This window comes from Falco punctatus (genome assembly GCF_963210335.1).
Source record: "Falco punctatus genome assembly, chromosome: 15".
Classification (NCBI taxonomy): Eukaryota; Metazoa; Chordata; class Aves; order Falconiformes; family Falconidae; genus Falco; species Falco punctatus.
This window is the reverse complement of record NC_137595.1, coordinates 22,369,016-22,389,953: the sequence shown is the minus strand read 5'-3', so window position 1 is coordinate 22,389,953 and position 20,938 is coordinate 22,369,016. Positions and strand designations below refer to the sequence as shown.

General features: G+C 42.9%; 1 protein-coding gene across 3 annotated transcripts in view; it reads right to left on the bottom strand.

Moving 5' to 3' along the window:
• Window positions 1-988: 988 nt before the first annotated feature.
• The window catches only part of LOC308054043 (uncharacterized protein C8orf48), a 97,465-nt gene continuing 77,515 nt past the window's right edge, over window positions 989-20,938 (bottom strand). For all 3 annotated transcript variants that reach the window (XR_013923915.1, XR_013923916.1, XR_013923917.1), the window contains 6 exons: window positions 20,285-20,373; window positions 15,203-15,311; window positions 6,100-11,290; window positions 3,737-3,833; window positions 2,960-3,063; window positions 989-2,619 (listed from right to left, as the gene is read on the bottom strand). The gene's annotated coding sequence lies outside the window, so the exon portion shown is untranslated. The remainder of the gene's footprint in view (window positions 2,620-2,959; window positions 3,064-3,736; window positions 3,834-6,099; window positions 11,291-15,202; window positions 15,312-20,284; window positions 20,374-20,938) is intronic.

Sequence of the window (20,938 nt, the reverse complement as noted above, 5' to 3'; positions counted from 1 at the left end):
CCTGGGGGGGGCTGAGACCTGCCCATGGGATGCGGTGAATGAATTCCCTGTTCTGCTTTGCTTTTGCTTTACCTGTTAAACTGCCTTTATCTCACCCCAGGATGAGACACTTTCTCACTTTTACCCTTCCGATTCCCTCCCCCATCCCACTGGGGGCAGTGAGCGAGCGGCTGGCGGGGGGCGAGTTGCTGGTGGAAGTTAAACTACAACACCCTGTACAGGAAAAGATTGTGCAGAGGTGCCACCATCTTACAGGCACGCTTTGTGCTGTCACTGCAGCTTAAACGCTTTGCAACCAGGGGGTGAAAGGTGCCGCATGAGCCCCCAGCACCCCAGGGAGGATGAGCTGTGCTGGCTCTGCTCTGCAAAGGGAGCAGCTGGACGGACAAAGGGAAGCTCCATTATTTTTTCTTCATCATCCTCAAATCCTTTCCTTACCCAGGTCCAAGAACGCGGCTCTTTGGAAGGCTTGCACGACATCTGCTTTTTTTTGGGGGGGTTGAGAAGGAGGGCCGGGTTTCAAAGAAATGTGCGATGCAAAAGGACTTCTGTTATTCCAAGATTGTACTGGGATGGTTTCCAATGATCTTTTAACCTTTTCAGACCAGTGGATTTACATCTGCTTACACCAGCAATACATTTTGATCTTGGTCTCCTATTTGACATATTAGGCATCTGAAATAAGAATTACACTAATGAATTGCAAACAAATGTTTGTTGATCCAGTTTGCTGTTACAGCCTCACCGTTTGAGCAAGCGGAGCCTCAGTGCTCTGTATAAACTATCTTCCATGGTAGAGTAAATGTGAATTAAGGGGAGGCAGCTTCCATCTCAGCTAAGGAGAGCAAATGACGAAAATGCCTGTTCCTAGTACATAAAAGCTGCAATTACAAGCTCATTATTTAAGCAGTGTATTTCTGACACTTAATCTTCCTGGATTCATTCAGACACTTAGAAATCTTTTTGAAAGGATCCTCAAAAACTCAGCAGGTCTGAGTAATTTTTAATATTTTATTCTACACTCCTCAGAACAGATTTAAATAAATTACATTATAACCTCTGTATTTTAATAATTGTAAAACCTGCAGGGGAAGAAGTAAAACCACTTTCCACTTAATATGAGTTTACCAACATCATCCATAATGTTATAAAAAACCCAACAATAAAAATGCACAAACACTCTCCCCCTTGATTTTAAGAACAATTTACATCTTTTAACGTTTTTTTTTTTTTTTCTGATTTAGCATGGCAATGATATGGAGATGAAATTAGCAGAAGTACTACAATAACAACATTATTTCCTGTGTTCTTTACGAGCTAATGGCTCGAGGCTCTCAAACAATTTTTATGTTGGGCGAGATGGAGCCTGACTTCCAAGCAGACAAAAGCACAATGTCTTGCAGCAGATTAAGTAGCTCATACCTGCTAGTGATATATTAAACTCCTTACTTACTGTTCTTATAGGAACTTTGTTACATTGTATTATAGTTAGTATTCTTGTGATCAATGAAATCTGCCATACTTAACCCTCCTACTAAGTTCTCTCTTCACCCCATTATCCTGGCAAGCAATTTAATTCCTTCTTAGTCAATATATTGCTACAGAATCAAATTAGTATTGCTGTAGAAATTAGTCATAAAGTACAGGCAACATTATATGGGGCCTGATTAAAATATTCTCCTGAACAGAGCCTAACAGTTATATTCAACTAAATAAAAGTGATACATCAGTTCTTTCAGTCTCTTTGGGCCAAATTCTGTTAACTGAGTGTAAAAGTAGAGTAAGCCTGCTGATTTCACTGAAGTCCCTACGTTTTACTCCAGTGAAGCAGACAGCAGAATCTGGCTGCTAGCCTTTGTCAAGGAATTTGTGTTTACATTATTCTCTTATCCTTAATACTGAGATTCAGTGGGACTTGCCCAACCCTTGCTATGTGGCTCACAAAATGTCTGAAAACCATACAAAATAAACTGGCTGTGTCATTTCTAGAAACTGCACAGCTTTTTCTTCTTTACAAGTAGGACAGTACTGACCCGATGGCCGGTACTTCAGAGTTTTATCTTTAACAGCCTGAAAGCTGGCTAGCAATGACCAAAGGTGTGTTCTCAAACCACCAGCAGTAACAAAATGCATGCATCTGCCTCCTTTTAGCCCTCCCTGGGAAGGTGCTGGGTTTGAAAGGAAGAGGCAGTCGGAGAGGAAGGGGTGCAGAAAGCAGTGCCCCCAGCCACCACGGCCGTGGTGCGGTGGGGATGCTGCCCCTCCAAGTACGTGACCTTTAACTTGTACTGTGACATGAAGGTCTCTCCTGCTCCCTAACATCGTGCACTAACGGATTTACCAGTCTCCTGCATTCTTCTGAAACTCTTTATCTACAGGCATGAACTCTGAAGGTTTACAATCACTGGCGGGACTCAAAAGACCCAGCCAAAAGGAATTACTGCAATTTTGCTGTTTCCATGGCACTGCAAGAAGGGAACACAGAGTTAAACCTTAACGGGGTGAGAACAGACCTCTCCTACCTCAGTGCTTTACTCACCTAAGAGTGACCACGCTGTAACTTGCCCCACAGCCACCTTGCGCTGGGATCTCAAATCTAGCAGTTCTGGTGAAATTCTCCTGAAATGGAGAGTCACTTGTTGAACATGTACAAACTGTGAAAAATTTATATAGTCTGTTAGCTTTCTTTGCCAGGAAACCAAAACCTCAAATTCTTTCGCAGAGCGATGAAAACCATCACTGAAAATGAGACACAAATGAGGAATTGAGGAATGTAACGTAACTGCAGATTTAATTGTCCAGGGAACTGCTTGAAGCGTAATGGGAAGCAGGTTCCCAGGCCAGCGTTCTGAGCATGCTGGAATACATGCTTGCTTCTGTTAAACAATTACGCCCCGTATATCTCACACCTCACCCTCAGACAACTGCCGTCTCCATACGGCCATATTAAGTAACTTACCAAAAAATGGGTTTGGAGCATATTTATTTTATCTCTTTCCACTTATTTTCATTCTGTTTCTCCACAATGACCAGATAATAATGGTAAAGTGTGTGTGACTGTGTCTGAGAGGAAAGAAAAAAAGAGGAGACCGTGATGTATTCCCCCATGTTTCCTAACAGGGGATGTCAGCGTGTGTTCTTAACACTTGCAAGCAACTCTAAAACATATTTAGACAAAACGAATAAAAGGGAAGGCTGTCAATAGCTTGAGTTTCAAACATATGAAACGATAAACTGGAAAAAATAATGATTTGCCAAAAGATAGTTAACGTATGTAACCCTCTGCCAGAAAAAAAAACAAAAAGATGAGTAGGATGTAGTAAAAGTATCATGAGATGGTTCCAGTACAGAATGCTTTCTGATCCTCCCGAATATGGGGACAAAGCCTCCTTGAGAGAAACCAGCACCGTATTCAAATTAAAACCAGCAGCTGCCACCTTCTCTAACATAGCCAATAAATTAATAACTGTGCAGGATGGGGGTGCACAGGAGCGCCTAAGCACACACTGGGACTTCCCTTGCTACCAGTGTCCCAGTTGAGCTGGATGTTAAGTGGATCCGCCCAGTCAGCAAAGGGCAGCAAAGAGCCTGGTGCCCGGCCGGGCAGCGCTGCTTCCCCCGGTGGCTGCTCTGCACCCCAGGGCTGGGCAAGCTCTCCAAAGGAACAGCCATGCTGGGGGACCCTGACAAGGACAGATCACCAGGTATCACTGATGGCTTTCGTAACTGTACGTACCCACCATGGACTGAGGAGTATCTCTGCTTCTTCTCTGCCTTTGTTGCTAAACAGTAAAACATGAGTTCCTATCAAATTCAGCTGACCTGCATAAAACCTAAGCGGGGGAAAAAAATAAATCAGTAACCTGATTCTTCTCCCTATCACTAATAGTGGTTAATCTGCATTTTATAGTCATTCGTCATCCTAAAGTACAGGCCCACAGCTGAGAATGAATATGTCACTGCACACTTCCACCTGGCTGCTGACTTGTATAATGGAGTGCGCACTCACCCTGAGCCCTCCGTGTGTGAAGTGGATGGTAGCTCACCACCGGTGCAGAGCGAAAATGGGCACGTGAACTGTTACTGCAGCTCAGTTGACAGGAAATAATTTGCTAAGCCACTTCATTTCTTTTGATCACATATTAATTTTGATCACATACTAATTTATACCTTTGTGGTTATAGTCTGCCCCACGGACTGGCTTTTCAGGTCCAGTATGACATTGTTCAGTTCATGTTTTTCCACATAAATAAGGGGATATTTTAACCTTTCCTTTCCTTACAACCCATTTTTGCCCACCCAAACAGACCTAAGCCTGGCCCACTCCTAGCACCATCTTTAATCAGGGAGCTGAAATGTGTCCTGCGTTATACCTGACAGGTATGGTTAAGTACAACCTTCAGCATAAAACTTAGTATTTAAGGTTATTTCACGGCACATTTTCGTGGCTTCAGAAGAGCGAGATTTACCTGGACAACTTCAACCTTCCACCTAAGCGAAGAAGGAACTGAAGTCCTTCCCTCAGGTTTGATTTATCGGGTTGTTTTCAGTTTGATATATTGTAAGATACAGGATTTCTTGAGCGCAAAGCAGCTTCAAGACAGACCACGCCGGACCAAGCCCCTTTGCAGCTTTGCATCTTGACACCAGCAGAATTCTCAGTGGTAAACAGACCCGTAAATAAGGTGTTAGAGACCAATTTGTTTGCAGTTCTGCTGAGCAACAGCACCAAGAGAGCTAAAAATGGGTTACACTTCCAAAGGACTATACCCAGAGAAACAATCCTCCCAGTTCCTCCAGTGTCCTTTCATCACTCTTTCACTATGAAGACAGACCAGCCTGAATTCTTCTGATTTAATTCCTGCTGTCAGTGATACATATAATTACGTATGGTTTATAATAGTGATACTGGAATATTCAGGTCTTTGGAAAATAAACTTAGCACTAAAGAAGTGCTTCAGAAGATGCCGCAGAGAGTGGTTTCTGAAACCTTTTGAAAACATAAGCACTCACCAGAATTAAGGGGACTCCAGAAGGTTGAATTAGCAAAATCAAACCCCAAACCTGAAGCATCTAAAAGCAGCAAGGAAAATAAACAACCAGCATTTCACCTTTCAATCCCAGAGATGGAGATACATAGGATATGCACAAATATGACCTTTAAAATGTTAGGTAGATGCTTCTGCTCAGCTCAGCCAGTATGCCACAGAAGAAAACCTCTACAGACAGAATTGTTTTGGCCATCTTTACTTTTAGGCTAGGGGTTTTAGCCATGTCAGTTACCCCTGATCCTAAATGTGATTGACCAAGACTGAAACAGACCAAAATCTACTGCCGGCTTGAGCTGGCAGTCTTGTACTCCAGCATACATATTCAACAAATTCCCATTTCTGAGAAATAGTAATTCTACTGCCTCCTAACTTCTGAGTTCTTGGCCTTGAAATATTACCGTTTCTTTTAAACTCCTTGCTATTGACCTCTAAATAACTTTACTCTGCTAAGTTATTTTGCTGGATGGCAATCAGCTAAACTCATTTTTAGGTTTACTCCCTTCAGAAAATAAAATCTGGTCTGTATCTGGTTTTATTTGTTTCCAGAAACAAAACCAAACCTGTGCTCCCTTATGCTTTTGGGAGTTTTGCTCCCATCCAACATGTTCCCTGGCCACCTAATGACAAAAAAGTAATGCCAATCCTGGCAGTGGTTGCTGCAGCGATACAAATGTACCGCCCCACCAGCACTGCCAAGGAAGCGGATGCTTTTTCACTCCAACATCTGTGCAGAGTGCTTTGCCTCTTTAAAACACTGACGCTTTCTCTCATACACTAAATCTGTTCTAGCTAACATTGGTGGGTTAGTATGTCAGCCTTAACTTTTGCTAGTTTTGATTCCCTTAAGAAACGGTAGTTAATCCCTCCACCATTTGTGCGTTTGCTTGGTGCTAACTTTCAGCGCTCCGGAATAATTGTACTGATATTTAGCTTAAGTTTTTGCTGCTTTAGTTTTAGGTCATCATTCTCTGTCCTATCACCATATGAAATAGATTACACTATCCCACAGGAAAGGAATTAACAAAGTAAGGGATATATACTAGGTTACCTTGAAGACAGTTAGAGCCTCCGGTTATGTCTCCTCAGAGAAACCTCTTCCCTGAATTATATAAATGTAGTTGTCTCTTGTCTTTCTGTTGCCAAAGTCAAAGACAGAACCTGTCCAACAAATAGCACGGCTTATTATTAATCACCAGTGATTAAGTTACTTTGAATAGTATAAAAGAGTGCTAATTTTCTCTCAAGAGTTTCACATTCTCTAACCTAAACAGTCACATCCTTGGGCTTCAAAAGGAATTCTGGGCTGCTTACACTGTTCAAGAGAAAATTCTCCTAAGGATTGATGCTGGGACTCTCACAGCCATCTTCATGAACACCAGTTTATATGTAGCATGCTGAGAGCAGCAAGAAAAAGAAGCAGATGTCTTTTACAAGACAGATGATGCAATCAAGAAAAGCTAATCTGGGCCTGATGCTACAAGTCCTTGTGTGAAGGACATAGAGCAACTAATCCAAGCAGAGACACTGCAAAGAAGCCAACTGATTTATTTGTCTCAGAGCTCATATTGTGGAGATACGAACTTCAGAGCTGTAACTTCCAGTAAGGAAAGAGAAGTATGAAAGACCAAGATAATCGAATTGGCAATGAAAATAAACGCAGAGTAACCAACCTCACAGAATGTATAAGGCTTCTGAAAAGAGTTACAAATTGGGTGATCTCATTGCTGTTCTCCAGCAAACCAGCTGGTTTTAGTGGAAAGATGGCAAGAAGAAGGCGGCCTTAAGGAAGCCCTAACCCTGAAGAAAATAAATCAAGTTGCAACTCAGGCACATAAACTGGATGAAAATGAACAAGAAAGAAGTTACAGACTCCTTGCTGGTATCAGATGATGGGGGAATTTCATACATCATTTTACCCTAAGGCAAAATTAGCCACCTAATTTGAACATATTGACAAAACTGTCTGTTACAGACAGGGCAAGGTCTACCTTATCAGGGTTTCAAGAAGTTGAAAAACTCCTCCTAATGGTTTTAGGATGTGATTAAGGCCACCTAAATACCCCTCAGGTTTGTATTTGATGCAGTTAAGTCCCACAGAGGGCTCAGAAAACTGATGCTCTGTGCAGCCCTGTATTGGAAAGGACTTTACAGCCAAGGTCACCCCTTGTCCTGTGCAGGTGCGGACCCCTGGTGTGCAGCCCTGCGTGAGGCACACAAGGACGTGCTGACACACTGCTGATGGGCTACACAGCCTGTCTCAAGCTGGTGAACAAAACTAAAGCAACAACTCCAGAATTACCTTCTGAGGCCGCTTAGGGCCCCTCTGCAGCCAGCAGGGAGAGGACGGTGCCTCCCTTCGATGCCCTGGATCCCTCAGTGGCTGTAACCAATTCTGTCCGCAGACTGGAGAGGAAATCCCTTCATAAGAGAGTTCTTGATGCCTAAATCAAGTGCCTCAATCAAGCTGTCTGAATCTTGGCACATGAGGTCAGGGGATGATAGCCCTGTGCCTTCACGGACTGCAAACGGAACAAGAGCTAGAAAGGTGAGCGGGTTTCAGAAACAGCCTGGTGCAGAAAGAGCAGAGCAGCCTCTCAGAGGGATTAATTGTCACAGCTCCACTGAAGCCACCGGAGCGATGACAAGTGACTGACAGTTTGCCTCAGAGAGAACACTATAGTTATACGAACAGGATAAAAGATAGGCGTAAATGTGGTCCATGTCAGACATTCACCCACAACTGTGAGCTCTCTCTTTAGACAGGTACCTCTGTAACCGCTCTCCTCAAGAGTATTTAAAAGGCAGGTGGCTGCTCTTTGAGACTGGAGGAAGGATGAGATGTGGCTCTTGCTACAACCCCCTGCGGCAATTTCCATCTTCCTACAGCCAAAACTCTCTGAAGTAAACAGAACCATAGGATCTCACACCCTGCACGTAGCTTCTGGTGCTGCCTGCCAGTCCCACTGTTTACATGAACATGCAAAACTGGCCAGCAAATTCATCGAGCCGGCAGCAGGGCTACATTTTTGCCAGTGCTAGTCCCTCTTTTAATTCTGTGAATGGAACAGGAAAATATGAAATTCCTTTTTAGAACTCTGAAATCAAAAGAAAATTACACCCATCAATTCCAGAAGAAACAAGATTTACCCTTAGAAGTGCTTAAAAAGCTTGCAAGGTCTTTGTCCTTACACTGGATCTGATTTTCAGTTATCTAATGTAAGGTCTCTCATTAAGAAAGCAAGACATCCTTTGGTAGGGTGTTTATGAAGTATCCAGGTTATAACATGAGATTAATAAAAATCTGTGGTGGTTTATGTGAGAACTGACAGACTGTGATTGCTATTAAAATCAGTAATATTATGACTAAGACTAATAGACAAATACTGATTATAATCAAAAGAAACCAATGAGTTTTCCTAAGATCCTGTTTCAGGGAATATAGGCAACATCCACGTGTGCCTTCTACACCCCCCCCCGGTCTGATGGTAGGTACTGCTGTCCCACATGCCAGCGGACTGGCAGCGTTTATGTTATTGTTCTGTGTCTGAAACTATCCTGCCACTTCCAAAATAGATTAATTTCTTTTTTTACACAGATACAAGCTTATGAGTTCCTTCTTTCTGGTGAAAATGAAACTTAACCCACTTATGTTCTTTGATGTGATCCCGAAACCTAGCTACAACGCAGAGATGGGTTTGCATGTTAAAACAAAAAATACGGAACAATAAGAAACAATCTTGAATCACTTACCAACACTGACATATATAGTCACGAAGGTTCCAAAGCTATTGATTTCCCTAACGGCAGCTCACCCGATCCAGAAGATCTTTCCAGCCAAGCATTCTTCTCGATGTTAGCACCCCTACTGCCCAAAGGACCTTGCCAAGGTGTGCACTGAGCAGAGAAACACCCTTCTTTTGCAAAACCACTGTTTAACTTAGTCCAATAAACTATCTGTGTTTAGCATTTTGGTAGGTAGGTAGAAAAACCAGCCAGGTCCAAGGTCAATCCAGGAAATGCAGACAGGAATTCAGGAACAGGGCTGGGACCCGCACACGGCAGCATGGCTCGGGCAAGGGCTCAGTGCCCCAGGCTGAGCAGGACCAGGACTCCTCACCATGGGGGTCCCAGGCAAGACTGCTTAGGGCCCTTAGGGGCTACCAGGGCCCTTAGGGGTACTAGTGCCCTCAGAGCCCCGACACAGGTCTGACAGACGACTTATACATTCAGTAGCCTCGTATAAGCACTGACCTTTGAACCTGTGTGAAGGGTTTTTTCACTTATTGTAGCTACATCCAAGATACGCTGGGGAAGAAGAATGAAAAGAAATGGCGTAAGTTGAGATCTGGGGATCAGGATATCCAAGTTCCAAACCCAAATTGGACACAGACTTTACCATGTCCGTGGTGGGGAGGGGGGGAGAAACATCTGGAGGAATTCCAAACCTTCACAAATAGATGCTTGTCAGGGCTTTAATAACACTAACTGCTCCTACCCCCAAGCTCCTCTTGCTCCCACAGATACCAGTTCACGCCAGTGCCCAGATGAAATAAACATTTAAAAATATTTTTTTTTACCTCTTTGCCTTGATATTGCATCTAAGAAAAAGCTTCATGCAATTTTCTTAGGTGTATCACTCTTTGCACTTCAGCCCTTTTGTGGCAGCTCTGAGAGAGATATCGCCAAGCTGGTATTTCTCAGCTTCTAAGGAAAGCACAAATAGTCACGGACATGCTCATAGAAATAGGTCTCCAAAAAACAACAGGCATAAAGAACAAACTGAAATTTGGCTCTAGACAGACATATCCTAAAACAAGGACTGGTGAGATGAAAGGACAAAACGATGAGTGAAACAGAATCTCCAGGGCCTTGTCCTCCTTTTATTTATGCCATACCAAGACATACCAGACAACAAAGTTACACTGATACAAAAAAGCCAAGTTTTTGTTTTCTTTGTGATTATAGTGTCAAGCAAAGGGATGAGTTGTATACAAGAAATGTACAATTCTCTCTGAAATACCTCGTTTTCTTGCCTTTGAACCAGACGGCAAGGTATTAATCTAAGGGAAAAGAAAAAAGTGTCATCCAAATTCACCAGCTTCTGTTTATTAAAACAAAAAATGTTCAGCATCTTGGGACTGTAATGAGAACAAGAGGTTTATTAGCAAGTCTATTTTCTACTCAACAGTCTAACTAGTTTCCTGCTGTGCTGTTTCCCTAATAGGTCTGTGGATTAAATGCAAAGTTTCCTCGACTAAATGAGGCTTCAGACTAATGCTGGAAAAGACCATGTATTTCGATGGAGAAAGTTTAAAAAAGAAAAAAAAGTTGTTGTTTAAGCCCTTTGCTGCCCTCTGGTCCCCCTGGAGAATTCAGAGCCAGAAGAAAAGACACAGAAACACAGTAAATCACTGGAGGCTGAACTGGAATTTTCTCTGCGTATTTTGAAGACTGACATGGACAAAGCAGTGGTACCAGTGGTGTATGAGAGGCCAACAGCAGAATAAGTGCTGCAGCAGGTGCTGTTAACTCCTTCCTCCTAGTGCTGATCTAGCCCTGCCAGGCTCTTCTGGCTTTTATCATACCCAGTATTTCATTTGCTTCCATAGGCACTTGGCTTCTGCTCTTCCTCCGCCTCTCTTCTATTGCCTCTACAAATCTACTAGTCCCTCCCAGTCTCTGTTCCTGCTGTTCTGCAGTTTTTCCCACCTCCATGCTCTGCCACCTTCCTTCTGTTCTCCCTTCATGCAGCATCATGTTTTGCCCAAATCCACCTAGGGAAGCCTTACACACTCTATCTGTCTTGTACACCCATGATCTGTTGTGCCTTAGTTTCCCTGTTGACAGTGCCAAACCTCAGAGCCACAAATAGTCCCCCATACCTAGCAATAAAAAAATGTATGCCACAGAACTATCAAGTGGTTTTCATGACATACGAATGCATAACTCCTGACTGTTACCTGCAGGAACCATATGGATAAGATGGATGAAATACCAAGTTTTAAAGCAAACCTGTTGTGAGATACACAGCCTGCAGACTTTTCTATGCGGTGTCACAGTTAGAGGGAGTTCCTCTCCGATATTCCCGTTTTGCTTTCTTACTTGTCCACGGTGCTGCCTGGCCACGGACCGGGGCACACCAACATAAAATCCAGCCTTCTCCAAAGGGACAGAAAACGTGCCATTAACTCTGCAGATCCAGAAGACAGTTCCACACACTCCTCCTCTCTGAACAGCCACTGCAGGAAAAACAGTTTACATCCATACACGTTGGAAAACACTTGGTTTGATTACTGACAGTATTAACAAAGGAATTAGCACAGGCTAACCTCCTGGAATCGAGACTGCAGCTTCACCTTCCTCTCTGTGCTCATATTCCTTTTAATGCCATTATCATATATATTATCCTAAAAACTTTTCTTGTAACTGTGCACCAAGAACGTATAGTAAAGTTGCTCTTTGTGATGGTATTTAAACCCATCTCCGAACCACTGCTGCCCAAAGCAAACTCTCCCATCCTGCAAGCAGAAACTCCGTTTCTCTGATCCAGCCAGATAATCTGTGGCAGCCGTATTTTGAACCCCCACCGATGCTACATCAGTGCTGAACTCGGCGATCACATCAGAGAATACAGGGTACTCTTGCCCTTTACCTCTACTACAGCAATCTTGCATGACCAGTAAAGTTTAACACCCAACATTTGTATCATCACAGAGACAAAAAGCTTTGGCCTGCAGCCAGCAGAAGATACCCGCTTTTTTTCCCTCCTGCTTCTGAGATGTGCTGTTAGTCCGTGTGACGTGTCTTCTGAATTCAACATAATACAAGCCATGTAATGAAAATTACATTATGAAGAATGCCATGGAGAAATCCTAAACCAGCCTGTGAACTAGTGGTGGCCTGCTCTGGACATAGCAAAAGGACCATTATGAACTTCTATATTACTATTATTTCAGACATATTTAGCAAAATTTTTTGTCGCATTTGAAGTTAGTGGAAGGCTTGCCACTGCTTTCAGTGATCCTAGCTTCAGCCCAGCAAGAGCTGACCTAAATCTAGAGTAAGGTGTAGAGAAGGAAGCAGATTAAGTTTCTAATCTCAATTCCATCACGGATTTTCTTCATTAGTTTTGGTAAATCACTTTTACAACTTGTACATCCCATTCTCCATGTGTGAGAAAAACATCAGCTCTTTTTCACAGGGCACTGCAAGGTTTGGGTTTTTTTAACAAAAAATGCAATGACACCTTCTGAGGGAAGGCGGCCAGACAATTGAATATATTTTCTTAAGAGAAAAACAGCTTTAAAAGCCAGAAAAATCTCTCTTTAAGACCACATGAAAAACAAAGTTTCCTTTAGCTGAAAACCTAACTAGACTTTAGAACAGGCTGCAACACGTGCTTAGATCTGCAAAAGTCCTGAACAAATGAGCATTTCAGACTCTAGTACTAATTTTCAAAGATTTTGCTTTTAAAGACAAAGCCCATATTAATGTTTTGTTGCTGCCGTTATCTGGTCTTGAAAGATGGTTGGGACTTCAGATGTTCTGCTAGCAAATCCGACAGGGATTAGCTAATTACAAGGCCCTGACTTTACTTGCATCATGAATAACACAAAGAAAGGCTCAAAGACTAATGTCAAGATTATCTGCAGGGCTGTTTTTGTTAAAAACTTATTCAAAACTTAAGAGAGGAAAAATACTTCAGTGTATCCCTATCTCGTGAGTGGTTTGAATCCAGTAGCAAGGGAAACAAGAGTTCCTTTGGACCTGTTATTTCCATAGGGACAGCAGTACCGATTTTGCATGTTTTATAGGAAGGGGAGGAACTCAAGGTCACTTTCCTCCGTTAGGAATTTTGATACAGGACTAAGAGATGGTTTTCATGCAGTTATTTTACCTGGTCTCTGTCAAACTATTAATCACCTTAGAAAAGTTGATTAATCAATGTAGAGGCTCTTGAGAGAAGGTGACGTAAGAACTTATAAATTATTTTGAGGCGAGAAGCTGGTGTGAATAATCAGGCAATTCTAGGAATGGTGAAGATGAACCAAATCTGTCTTCACAGTACTTTAAAAAAGAGAGAAGTACAAGATGTACTTACAGCCACCATCACAAAACACTAAGGGCTCGCTGTAAATTAAATTTCTCCTGGGAAGAGTTGCAACAACTTCATGAAGCTCAAGTTCAAGATGATTGTCAGAAGGCTGAGTGGGGTAGAAGTCATTAAAAATAAGGTTCCTAATCCATTAGCTAAGTCTTGAAATATCCAGACTTGTGCTACAAGCTGCATTGGTGCTGTGGAAGCATAGCAGTACCATTCTCACATCCTTTATTTTCCCACCAAGAGAACACAACAGTCTCCTGTTGTCCCTCACCCTCCCTCAGTCCATGTCCACACACGCTGCAGTCAACACTCCTTCAGGACACCAACTCCAACCTTTACTTTTTTCCTCTAGCTTGCATGCAGGCAGAACTCTTCAGCAAAGGGAACAAAAGGATTTCTCAAGCCCTGCTCTCCCTCTGCCTCCTCTCTGCAGAAAAGCCAGTCTGTGAGAACACAGCCATATTGGATCATCCCAGTCTGGATCACCCACATCCCAGCATTTCTTCTTGCAGTTGGGACCCTGTTCTGGAGAGTATCTAACACAGCCGGCCCACCTGGCAAGCTAAACCGCTGCTTTGCTTGGAACCGAGCTGTATTTGGGTCACGTATTTAAATTCTTCTCAATTCTGGAAGAGGCTTGGAGGGGTTGGAATTCTTTTCTTAAGTTCTGAGCGAGGAATACACTGGCACAGTAATCAGGGCTCAGTTTTCCACTGGAGTAGGCTTTTTACAAATTTACTAGTGAAGTCAGTGTTTAAGTGCATAAATACAGTGTGCATGGAAAAGCTGACAGATCTGTCAGACACAGGTCTGGCAGTAGTTCACCATTTCAGAACCATTTCCTTCCAACTCTGCTTTATCATCTTGGACATGGTGAGCTCCTGTCAAAACACAGCTCTGCCAACACACTTTATCCAAATTTACAACATTAGCTGTGCTGTAATCCTCTGTCCAAACACCCACTGGGCAGTGCACTTCCACCCACACCCTCTCCTGGGTTTGCGTAGTCGCCTCTAGAGCTGTCCCAGAGCTCAGCAGTTTCATTTTAGTCCCTGTTTGCCCACGTCAATTTATTTCAGGACTAAAGGTCATACACACAGAAAGCCAGGTGTATCCATTTGGCAGGATTCAGGGACTGATTTAGGCTGGAGCTAGAATGGGACGCAGGATTCAGGGACTGATGAGGGTTGGAGCTAGAATGGGATTTCCCAAACAACCTAGACCTTAAGCTCTCAGTCCCACCGTGGAAAAGCCAGGGCTCTAGCATGCTGCCCGTGGGCTGCCCTGTTGCCGCCCTCGGCGGAGGCATTCACTACCAACCCCTGCTTCGGAGAACACGGCCTCCTGTATCCAGCCTTCGGAGAGGTCCCGGCACTCAAGGAGGTTGCTGCTTCCATCCTACAGTGGGATGAGTACTTCTCCCTGGGCAAGCTATCACAGCTGAAATCCCTCCGCACGCCAGCACCGAAGCTGCTATCTAGCACAGTGGGCCCTGCAGCATTACATCTAACCTGTCAGAGCTCATTTTCAGTCTCGTTATTCTGGGGGCTGGTGTGCTGCCAACTCATCTCCGACGGTTCGGCAGCACGAGCTCCCCTGGGGTGCACTTTGTTTTCAGATGTCTCTCTCCAGCCTTACACAACACAAAGCTCTGTCACAAAGCCTGTGCAGAGAGCAAGATTTCTGTGCCTACCAGACACAAACAAGTGGCTGCACATCTGGGTCTGAAAGTCTAGCCCAGCATTGGTCTGCCTGGCCTTGTAAGCCCCTCTGCTTGGTCTGACAGCCCTGTATCTTGGCACGCTGAAGAGGCAGAAAATAGCCTTCCTACAGAGGGAAAACCCTTTGCAGCAATTTAGGCTTCTATTTTCACTCTCCCTGTGTTGAACAGTAAGTAAATATGCAGTAGGTCAAAGCAGCTGGAGTTGGTTTAAAATGTGTTTTCCCTTTCCCACCCCTAGACCTGGATCTTCCTTTTCACAGTATCTTCTCTTGCAGCCTATATTAATAGTAGAGAAGCGTGTAAGAAATGTTGTACATCTGTTACCTGTTCTTCCTGCCCCGCTCTCTGCTTGCCTCCTCTGCGTAAACAGGCAGACGTGCTGCGTTGCATGTGTCAGCATGCACCAAGCAGAAACGTTTTCAGTTGCAGGTACCTTAAAAAGGAAAGAAGACAGAGTGTAGGGAAGTCAAGCCTTCAAGCACACCGCATCCCCTTAAAACAGTCCACAGAATATAATGATCCACAAAATGTGTGTGCAGGGAATATTGCTTGAAGTTGGAAAGTAAAGTAACAAATTTTCAATCTTCCAAAAAGGAAGGGGAAAAAAAAAAAAGGAAAAAAAAATCACAAAAATTGAAGATACCTATAGTGTTTTCTTGCCTTGCTAGAAGCTTATGGAAGATTCTTATAAATGACATATTACCATTCCACCCTTAATAAGAAACATGGTCTTTTCTTGACATGCAATAGAAAAATCTACTTTCCATGAATATCTAAGAAGTGAAAGGCCTGAGAATGCTAACCCAAAGGACTGGTTATGGATCTCACTGGCAGGGTATGCTTTGGGCTTCATGACATATCAAATACCAATGTAAAATATGCAATGGAGAATCTAAAAGGCTATCTCTTCAAGATTATAGGATTGCTCCTTTATCAGATCCTCTACTGCATTTCAGTATGATCACAGTGTGGTGCATCTTCATGTTGGTTTGATAAGACATGGATTTAAATACCAAATCTAAGACTAGACATTAAGTTTCCTAGATTTCTAGGAGCTGAAAATCTTGACCTGGATTTTCTGAAGAGCACCTCAGATGGGCTCTTCCTCTGAAAAATAAAGATAAGACAGACCAAAAGAATGACCAGCAGGCTAAGACTCCTAATTACAACCTCCTAATCGATTGTATCCATAGCCTTAGGCAAGCTACTTCAGCACTTCACTGAGTCTGGCAGTAAAGGAGGAGGAAGGAGCAAAGAGCAGCAGTACAGAGGCTTTTATATGTGCATTGTAAGTTGCCATTTCATGTGGATCAAATAGTTAACAAGCACTGAAGGATTGGTTGAGTTTAAAGTATTACAGAAACTTCAATATCCACTCTAAAACCCCTGCAGTCCATTGTCTTCCTGATCGGTATCCTTCACCAGCATGCTCAAGAGTAGACTTTCTTCTGTGGTTGCCATTTCCCTCCTCTAACATATTATTAAAAAAAAGAACAGGGGTAAAAAAAGAAAGCCACCAAAAACATACAAAAGCACACTATCAGCACCACTAAGCCCAGCCAAATTGCTAAAGACCTTCCAGAAGTAGTTAAAACTAAATCTGTGCTTTGAAACAAGAATACAATTGTTTGTTTAACTAGTTATTGATCCAGACTCTTTAAACTAATTACTTAAACTATTCATCCTGATCCTGGAAGCAATAAGCAAAAAAGAAATCATGTCTAGACTAAATGATAATGGAGATTCTTAAACATACTCCTCCCTGTTCCAGTCCTTAGGAAAGGTTGGTATTGCTTCCATTTTCTTCTTCTCTCCCGTTGCTCTCCTTTCCTTTCTGCTTCCTTGAGTGAGCCCCATCCTGTTTCCTGAGCTCTAGCTACAGTACTGCTGAGCATCACATCAACCTCAGTGGGTGCATTTATTCCCTTTGTAGCAAACTACATTGATCACATAATTCATGTCTTAAACATCTTTAAAAGTAGACAACTACTGATGAGAAGTCTAGCTTCACTGGGTTATATTTTGTAACATTTTCAGTGGAACAAAACATTGAGAGGCATGCAAATAATTTTGACAAGCTTTCTTCTGCTGCGTGTTATTGCTAACAAAAAGGCATTGAGGCATCGCACTGACAGATTTAGACATTCTTCAGAACACATTTGTCCCCAGTACAGTAACACCACCAGCCCTGGGATTTACATCAGCACCGTGGCATGGTGCTGAAAGCCTCGGGGCTCAGCCCTGCTGATGATCCAGGAGACTACAGGGTAAGTTTCAAATACGGGAAAGATCCCAGCTTCTGAATACAAATATCTCTTGAGCATCTCAAGACTTGACTCACCATTTGCATAGACAGCGCTAAGGTGTCTGGAGCATACAGAACAACCTTGCAGCTGCAGAAAAAGTAAGCCCTACTGAAAACTTTACATACTCACCTACTTTTCAATGGTGTGAATACACTCTGAAGTACATTTGTCCTGGAACTGGCAAGTCTCCTCCTCTCCCACAAACCAGTTTGTATTGAGACTGCAGTGAACAGGATTAATGTGGTCATCTGAAGAACTAGGAACAAAGAAAACCCTGCAGCTCAAAACCGGTCCTAGGTTTTGAGATGGAAATGTGGATAGCCTCACCTACAGTCCCTGTTTATACACAGGCACACGCACACATCTATCAGCCTGCTGGAGAACACTGAACTGCTTGACATGGTGAGGCTGCAAAAGCTAACTTTTTAATGAAACCCTCAGGTGTACATACCGTTCAGATGGGAGTCTAGCTGTTCATACAGAATGTTAAGCCCAAGATACTGACTTATAGAGCAGGGACCTTGGAGATCATTCTTGGAATGTGCAAACCATACAGAAGCTAATGAATCACTGAAAAGATTCGGTCTGGTATTTTCAGATCCCTTGATTGCTTCCACTTATACCTAAGGGACCTCATCCTCCTGCTATGAGACTCAGAGGTGATGATTATCACAGATGTACCCCTAGATGTCTGATACAGTGGTACACATGGTGCAAAACATGCTGGTGCATCAGACCCTGGGGTAGAAGTCAGCTGGCTCTCCAGTGCTGACACTCCAGTTAGAGAATAATATTATTTTGCATTGGTTTTATGAACTACATTTTTGAACCCTACCTAAATATGAAATAATGAGCTTAACATTTTGACATATCCATGACTACCCACGACTACTCTGTCTACAGTGACTGGAAAGATTTTGAATCTGCCTGCTGCAAAAAACACCACTCACTGCTGCTCAGCCTGGCACAGAGTCTCTCCTAGCACCTTGCTGTCCCTATTTAAGACACCTTAAACAACACGTCAGTCCCACAGAGGCTTGCTGTAAACATGGACCTTCACCAGTTCTGTACCAGCTTGGTCACCTCAGAAAATTCAGCTTCAAGAGACAGCAGTGCTCATTTGACAGTCACACAGACGGGTGACATACAGCTGCTGATTTTAGCCCATAAAAATCATTCTCTCCTGGAAAGTCTACAGCAACAGCTTCAGGCAGTGCGTTAACCTCCGCAGTGCTCTGGGATACTCTTCAGGCTTTTTTCTGAACACTCGTTGGTAACTGTTATGGCTTGTACAATGCACATATGCTTGCATTCCTTCTCTGTCTTGTTTTCTAAATGCTTATTTCTCAAAAGCAGGGGGATGCCAGCTAGACAGAACTCAGCAATCATGCACCTTGTGCACTGAAACACAAGGGGAAACACATGTCCTGCATTTGCTGTCCTTCCACCTTCTTGACCTTACCAAGAATCTCAGCGAGCAAACAGGAAAGGATTGCTGTTGCATCTCTCAAGATTACTCTCTACCACTGTAATCTCAAGTGCACCAACCACTGATTCCCAGCATCAGCACCTTGTCAGGGACGTGATCTCCACCTAATGGATCTCATGAGCCTGCATTTTCACCTGGTATTTAACTTTCAATATTTTATTGACATACTCCTTGCTAAAACCCCTGGCTATGTAATTGCAACAAGAGCTGTATTCTTACATTTAGCAGCAGTGTGTCTAGACACACTTTAGTACAATACCTTGTGTTTGCTGTGTATGACAATCTTGACAAATTTTAAACATTTGGTCACTTTAAAACATGATACTAGCATATATCAATACTTCTTCATCCACAGAATTCAAAGCATCTCATGTATTATCACCATAACTAATTTTTTCAGCAGAGAGGGCAAATATTTACAGTACAGAGAAAAGACTCTTAATTAAATTCTTGTATTAGAATTGGAGGAGACGACTCAGCAACAACAATCCAACTGTACATTCTCGGAGAACAATGTGGCTTCAGGGCTCCACCTAAAAACTGTTTAGTAGGCAACAAGAAATCAAGTTTCCAGCACTGTGCAAGAAAAGTGACAGCCAAATAACTTAAGTAACTTGTTCAAGATCATTCCAGAAATCAGTTTCAGTGCTGGGAACAGAACACACTTTGTCTATTTTCCTGCTGTTTAATTTATTCACTGACCCCAGTGGCTCCTCCACAACTCCCACTAACAGCCTGTCTCTCCTTTGTCTTCTTATCCTCCTAATTCTTTACTTCCTAGCCATATCCTCCCAGTTTGCCCTTAAGGCAAACGATGCATGTTGAACAATTTTAACCACCTCTCCAAGTCAATCCTTCAAATTCCTTAACCATTTTTGTTTTCTCTCTGACATCAATTTGGCACTGAGGCAACCCAACTGAATGTAAATACTGACTCGAAGTTTTCTGCAGTTTGGAGTGATGGAGACTTGGAGGCATCCTAGCGCTTCTCCAGCCTGTGATGCAGACAGCCCCTGGAGCAGGAGCAGGCTGCCCCCCACATGCTCCCTCAGGCAGGCAATGGGCTCGTCTGCCCCCACACCGCTCCCAACCTGTCAACATCACCAATTACTTGTTTCTGCCTAGTTTTGTGCTCCTGTGCACTGAGACCTCTGTTGCAGTAACAAGTCATCCTGAATCAAAGCCAAAATCTTCCATATTAAGTATAAGACAGTCATGGAGATTAGCATGATTTCCAGCAGCTCTGTTGATGGTATTAAAAATTAATTCATCTCAATACATCAGCAAAGCTTGCCACAGACACAGGAATGCATTCTGCTCTGTTCCATACCAGCTTTATTTTAAGTTATACTTGAGAACAGAGCTGACCTACGGCAGACAATTCAAATTCTGTTTCTGTAGGGACAGATTTTTTTGGCTGTCACCTACAAGCCAGTCCAGCTGCAGATCCCAGAAATGATCTGTTCACAGATGCTTCGTTATGACACTTGGGAAGAAATCAGCAAGAAGTTTACAAATTATCTCAGCTAGAAGCTGCCCTTGCCTGTCAGTCTTATAATAAGAGGCGACCTAGCAAGTTCAAATGTAAAAAAATTGGCTTCAGAGACTCACCGGCTTGCTGTGTCCCGCAATATATCCAGAGGCAACAAACCATGTCAAGCACACAAGATGGGTTCAAAGTGTGCAAGAGCTGAAGTGATCTGCAGAAGAAAATCAATGCAGACAAACCTGTGTTAAATAGCCACATGAGAGATTAGTGAAGATCAGTACCTTAATGAAGAGAATCTTTTGAGAAACAGGAGAAGGAACTGTATTTATTACGCTTCATACTGTCTTTTAGGGGCAGAGCTTGCCTAGCAGAGGTGTTCTGCTTCCACAGATTCCCCCATCATGTCTGTTATCTATGAAACATCAAGTAGCTGCAATGATAAACTCTTCGACAGAGTTAGATTGGAAAGTTAGTTTTGCAAAAGTAAATGCATGTAACTTGTGTAAAGCAGAAGAAAAAAAATTGTTAACAGTCCGTGATAGGGCAAGAAAATCATCTCGGATTAAGATGCAAAACCTGTAAAAGCAAGATGTGTTAAACAACAACCAAACTGGAGATTATGATAACATATGCAAGGAATTTTTGCTGCCTGGGCAACCCTTCAGGCTCATGGAATGTTGTGCAAAGCAGAGAGAGAATGACTTTATGGATGTTTATGTGTTCATGGCAAAACAAAAGGGGAGAAGAAGGAAACATTTTCCAGCTCCAGAAAGTTA